Genomic DNA, 5,964 nt, shown 5'->3' on the forward strand with positions numbered 1-5,964 from the left:
CTGTGGGCTAGAGAGGAGCTGGAAAACAGGGACACTAGTCTTTATTATTTTCTTAACTTTATTTAATGTGCAGAGGGGCGCAGCCGCTTCGTCTGTCGAGGCCCTGCTCTCAGCTCTGTCTTCTGTTCTCTGACTTCCACCTCATCCTGCTCCTCAAATGGCACCGGCCCCGGTCTCTGCAGACTCCTCATTCCTCCGGCCTGGATTATTGAGATGGCTTCATCCTACTCATTTTTTTTTTTTTTAGCCACGTTGTCTCTCTTTCTCTAAACTTCTCCACTCCTTGGTTTAGGCTCTCATGGTCTTTTCTCTGCATCTTTCTCTGTTTCCCTCCACCTGCCCCAGAAATGTCCACTGAACACTCATTTGCTGGGTGACTTTGCCACTCAAATAGTTTGAACCACCTCCTAAATTGTGATGCTTCTGAAGCCTTGTCTCCATCCTAGAACCCTCCCTACTTCTTCAAAATCATCCAACCAACTGCACACTGGACTTGTCCACTCAAGTCCCCTCTGAATCTCAGACTTGACATATTTATGGTAGACCCATCATTCCCGCCCCTCTGCTCTTGATCACGGTCGACAGACTTTCCATCCAGAGCTGGCGCCTCCCCTAACAACAAGTCAGTCATTCTTGTTCACGCCTGATTTCCTTAAGAGCAATGTAAATGCTTTGACTTTATTGAAGTGATGTAGTTAGATTCCTCTGAGGCATAATCATTATTCTTGGTACATGAGTTCTGTAATGGGATAAGTGGCTGTCTCTGCCCCTAGATAACACCTGGAGGAACTAATATGTGCACCTGCATTTTTAATCAAACTGAAAAATAATAACCAGGGGCAGTCGAGAGACACAGTAAATGTGCTAGCGGTGCTTCTGGTAAGTTCATGGTGGCGGGCAGCTGGATTGTATCCACGTGAGTGAATGAGAGGGCAAGATGAGTGGAGATGGACTCCCCTGGCAGTGCAGTGATTAAGAATCTGTCTGCCAATGCAGGGGACACGGGTTCAATCCCTAGTCAGGGAAGACTCCCCATGCTCTGGGGTAACTGCGCCCGTATGCCCCAACTACTGAGCACAAGCTTTAGAGCCCGAGCCTCACGACAGGAGAAGGCACTGCAATGAGAAGCCTGGGCAACGCAACCAGGAGCAGCCCCTGCTCACCGCAACTAGAGAAAGTCCACGCAAACCCTGAAGACCCAGCACAGCCAACAATGAATGCATGAATGAATTTAAAAAAAGACCGGTGGAGAACAGAACTCAGAGGGGCTTCAGGCCTCCACAAAGGACATGACCTTTGTCCTAAGTACAGTGGGAAACCATTGGAAGGTTCTGGAAGGGTTGTGAGATGATCAGACTGAAGTTTTGGACAATCTGAACTCTGCGTGGGACAGTTGTGGATGTGGCCAGAATGGAGTCCAGACTCCAGGCTCTGATTCAGTTGGTCTTGGTAGGCGGGAGGCATCAGGGAGATGTAAAATTCCTCGTGTGATGCCAGTTTGGAGCCAGGCTTCTTGAGGTGAAACCACAGAAGCATGACCCGCCCAGCCTAAGACTGCATCCCCAGAGTTTCTCACTCCCGCACCAGTCCAGACCCAGCCTCCAGTATCAGTTTACGACTCCAGCAGATTCTGCTCCAGGAAGTTGAAAGAGGCCCTTCAGCTATGCTGGGTCTACAGAGGGAAGCGTCACCATGTGGATGCCCTCTTATGCCTGAGACCTGGATGGTTTTGCTTTTAGTTTATTTCAACTTCAGTGAAGTGACTCAGCCACTTAAGAATGTGTTTATCAAGGTGTCTGGCTCCCTTGGATCACTCTGCACCTCCCCAACCCCAAATTCTATCCCTGTTTAACTCGAGGTCCAAGTTGAGTATTAGAATGACAATTTAAGCAAACAAAATTGATAATGTCATAGATAACCACACTGAAGATCCAGAAGAAAGATAATGTGAAATTCTCTTCTTCCTTGGGTACGGTTTTTAATGAAAGTGATCAGGCATTGAGAGACCTGGGTTGTCAGAAACATGTCTTCAGTAAGCTTCTGAGTAAAGGCTTGGCTATTGCAGAGATGCACCACATACAAGGAACACAGCATGTAAAGACAAGTCTGACTCAATGGATTTGTGAGCGGATGGTGGTGTTATTTGTTTCTACCATGAAATCTGTATGCCTGGCTCTGGGCCATCCACAGCCTCCTAGACCACATGCCAACCCAGCTTCTTTAGGACATTTTTCTTGTGAACAGCAATTTGGATGAAGAACTAGATGAATCTGTTCAAAACTAACTCCTTGGGAAGATTGAAGTAATAAATACAGAGCATGGGGGATTGATCCAAGGATGAGAGGATCAGAGCAACTGTGATGTGACCGAGCCCTTGCTGTCTGTCGTCCAGGAGGACTGGGTGCCTGGTAACCAACACCATCAGTGTTGACCCTCACCTCAGTTCAATCCCCTGTGTTGTGGGGAAGATTCAACTGGGGGCTACCCTTCAGATGGGATTTACTCCCTTTTCCAAGCTCAGAGGACCAGCGGGAGCTACTTTACCAGTGAAATCACCTATAGTTGCTGGAGAATTGTTTGCCTTGAACAGAAACTAGTTCATTGAACTAGACAGTGACAATGGCACAAATATCTGGGAAGGTGAAAATTTAGAAATACCATGTCAGATTTGGATGGTGGAGGTCAACTCTTTTCCATCCCTCACTCTAAAGTTGGACACATATTTGGGAAAAGGCGACCATATGGTTCTCCTGAAGGTCAGGATATTGTGACATGTTGAGGAGACTGGTTCATGTTTAGCTGGATGAATATAAGGAATAGTACTTTTCGGTAAGACCTAACCTAGGGTCCAAAAGCTTGAGGTGAAGAAGTAGGTTTCACCAAGACATTAAAGTCATTTCTGAGCTGCTGTTAAGGAACTTTTTTGCTTATGACAGAAAACCAGAATACAATTTTAACTCGATAAAGAGTCAAGTTTGTAGAGAAGGACAAAACCCAGGAAATTGACGTGCTTATTCAAATCTATTTATGCTTCTTTATTTAAATCCATTTTAATAATGGAAGGGCATTTATCTGATAAGAAATTGTTATGATTTCCTTTCTTAGATGACTTCATAGGAGACATTTTTTCACTTCTATTATCGTGTTCTAAATAGATAATTTTAAACAGATTGCATCCACATTACCTTCAACTCCAGAAGGCATCGTTTATAAGATTATATTTAAGAGGCAGTTAACTATTATAAATTATTTGATGAATTATAGGACTATCTACATTTAAAGGATCCTTTTTATTACTAAAATAAATAGTCACTCAGTTGTGTCTGACTCTTTGTGACCCCATGGACTGTAGCCCGCCAGACTCCGCGTCCATGGAATTTTCCAGGCAAGATTCCTTTGCCTGGACTGGGTAGCCTTTCCCTTCTCCAGGGGGTCTTCCCAACCCAGGGATTGAACCTGGGTCACCTGCATTGCAGGCAAATTCTTTTCCAGTTGAGCCACCAAAGAAGTGGTTTTTATTACTAAAAAATAATAGTATGGAACTAGGTGAAATTCCCTGCACTGTATTAAGTCCTCCAAAACCTGAGACCCTGTTGCAGCCCCACAAGAAAAATTCCTGCAGGGACTTCCCTGGTGGTCCAGTGGTTAAGAGTCTGCCTGCCAGTGCAGGGGACATGGCTTCAATCCCTGGCCTGGGATGATCCCACGTGCCATGGGACACCTAAGCCCGAGGGCCTTAGAGCCCATGGGGTCAAGAGCAGCCACTGCAGTGAGCAGCCCACTCCCCACAACGACAGGAGCCCCCGCTCGCCACGACTAGAGAAAGCCCAGATGAAGCAATGAAGATGCAGAGCAACCAAAATAAATTAATAAGTTTTTTTTAATTAAAAAAAGAAAGATTCCTGTAGCCTGAGCTTCTTCAGCCCAGCAGCCACAGAGAACTCGCTCCTCACCGAGGCAACCTGATTCTCCTTCAGGCTGCTCTGATGTTGGAAAATTCTTCCTTATTTCAAAGACCAGATCTTCTCCATGGGTTCAGCCTTGCCCTCCGCACAGAGCACACATTCCAGTTATTTTAACACCCCCACCCATGAGCTGGTTGCAGGGACCTCTGTTTCCTTCCCTTTAATCTTCTTTTTCTTTAATATATTATGAAGCCACGTGAGAGTATAAAAGTAAGATGAAGGGCAAATAAGCCAGACCTCCAGGCTCTGGAATCCTCCCCCAAGAGATAGTCATGTTACTGCTTCCTATCTTTTCAAGAGAATTCTATGCACTTGCAAAGTATGCACATTATTTTTTTAGGCAAAAGTATTACATACAGTATTCTGCACCTTGCTTTTCTTGAACCTAATAATAAAGTTTGGAGATTATATCACATCAGAATTTAAAGCCTCACCTGACTTTTAAAACCCCATTTCATTAAACCAGTCCCCTGTTGATGGACACTAGGTAGTTTCCAATCTTTTGTTACTGCAAGCGAAACAACCATGAATATCCTTGCATTGCATATCCCTCTTTGTACAGGTTATCTGTGTGATAAGTTTAGAGCAATGTAATTGCTCGATTGAAAGATATGTGCATTTAAAATTTTAATGCACATCGCCAAATTGCCACCCATTGAAGTGGCACCAGTTTACTCTCCACCAGCAAGGTCCGTGAGTGCCTGCTGTCTCTCACGGTTAGGAGATGAGCCAGTTTGTAATGTATTCTTGGAACTGTTTTTCCCTAAACTGAACCCACTGTTTCTGTTTATAGTGAATGTAAAACATCCTCTCTCTCATGTGAGTTACCCTACTTATCAAAAAAAAGAAAACTTCGACACCAAAGCTGCCATTGTGACCAGGGCCACATCACTGACATTTAGTCATTAAGCTCTGTTCCGCAGTGTGGCTGCTGACAAGTTTTTCCCTTTTAGGGCCTGGACATTGGGATTTTTGTATGCAAGCTGCAGAAGTTTCCATTTACCTGTATATTTTTTTCTTTTTGCTGGTGTAACCAGTTACACAAATCTGGCACCTTAAAGCAACACAGACTTATTGTCTTCTAGATGTGTTGCCGGAGAAGGCAATGGCACCCCACTCCAGTACTCTTGCCTGGAAAATCCCATGGACGGAGGAGCCTGGTAGGCTACAGTCCATGGGGTTGCTACGAGTCGGACATGAGTGAGCGACTTCACTTTCACTTTTCCATTTCATGCACTGGAGAAGGAAATGGCAACCCACTCCAGTATTCTTGCCTGGAGAATCCCAGGGATGGTGGAGCCCGATAGGCTGCCATCTATGGGGTCGCACAGAGTTGGACACGACTGAAGCGACTTAGCAGCAGCAGCAGAAGATGTGTTGCTCCAAGGTCCAAAATGAGTCTCAATGGGCTAAAATCGAGATGTCAGGACTCCTTTCTGGATGTCCTAGGGGAAAACTCACTTGCCTTCTCCAGCTTCCAGAGGCTGCCTGCATCCCAGGGCCCCTTCCTCCGCTCAAAGCCAGCACACAGCCTCTTTACTCTCTCTCTGGATCTGACCCTGCTTCCTTTGTCCTTTCCTGACTCCCCCTCTTCTGTCTTCTTTCCATCTTTTAAGGACCCTATGATTACATTAGGCTTGTCTAAGTAATCCAGGATAATATTCTTGTCTTAAGATCCCCAACTCAATTATATCTGCAAAGTCTCTTATGCCATGTAACGTAACATATTCACAGGCTCGAGGGATTATCCTTAGGGAGCCATTATTCTCAGACTCTGATCTGCATTAAATACCATCTTGTAGAGGTTAATTGCTTCAAAGGATGTTTGGACATAAATGGGCTTTCAGGGAGGGGCTGAGTATCCCCCCTTCTACAGGGATTTTAAACTAAGTACCAACCAGGACATGTTGCTGAGCTGAGTATCCTTGGAGCTAGAGTGAAGAAGGCAAAACAACTAACAGGTGGATCGGTGCTTTGCAGTTTATAAAGAGCATCTACA

The 5,964-nt window shown here is 45.1% G+C and overlaps 1 pseudogene; it reads left to right on the plus strand.

The window, feature by feature from the left end:
* The first annotated feature begins 1,708 nt into the window (after window positions 1–1,708).
* LOC145538551 (polypeptide N-acetylgalactosaminyltransferase 11 pseudogene) lies at window positions 1,709–2,341 on the plus strand (annotated as a pseudogene).
* The last annotated feature ends 3,623 nt before the right edge of the window (window positions 2,342–5,964 follow it).

This window comes from Giraffa tippelskirchi, chromosome 2 (assembly GCF_054371585.1).
Source record: "Giraffa tippelskirchi isolate mGirTip1 chromosome 2, T2T-mGirTip1v1.2.pri, whole genome shotgun sequence".
In the NCBI taxonomy this organism is placed as follows: domain Eukaryota; kingdom Metazoa; phylum Chordata; class Mammalia; order Artiodactyla; family Giraffidae; genus Giraffa; species Giraffa tippelskirchi.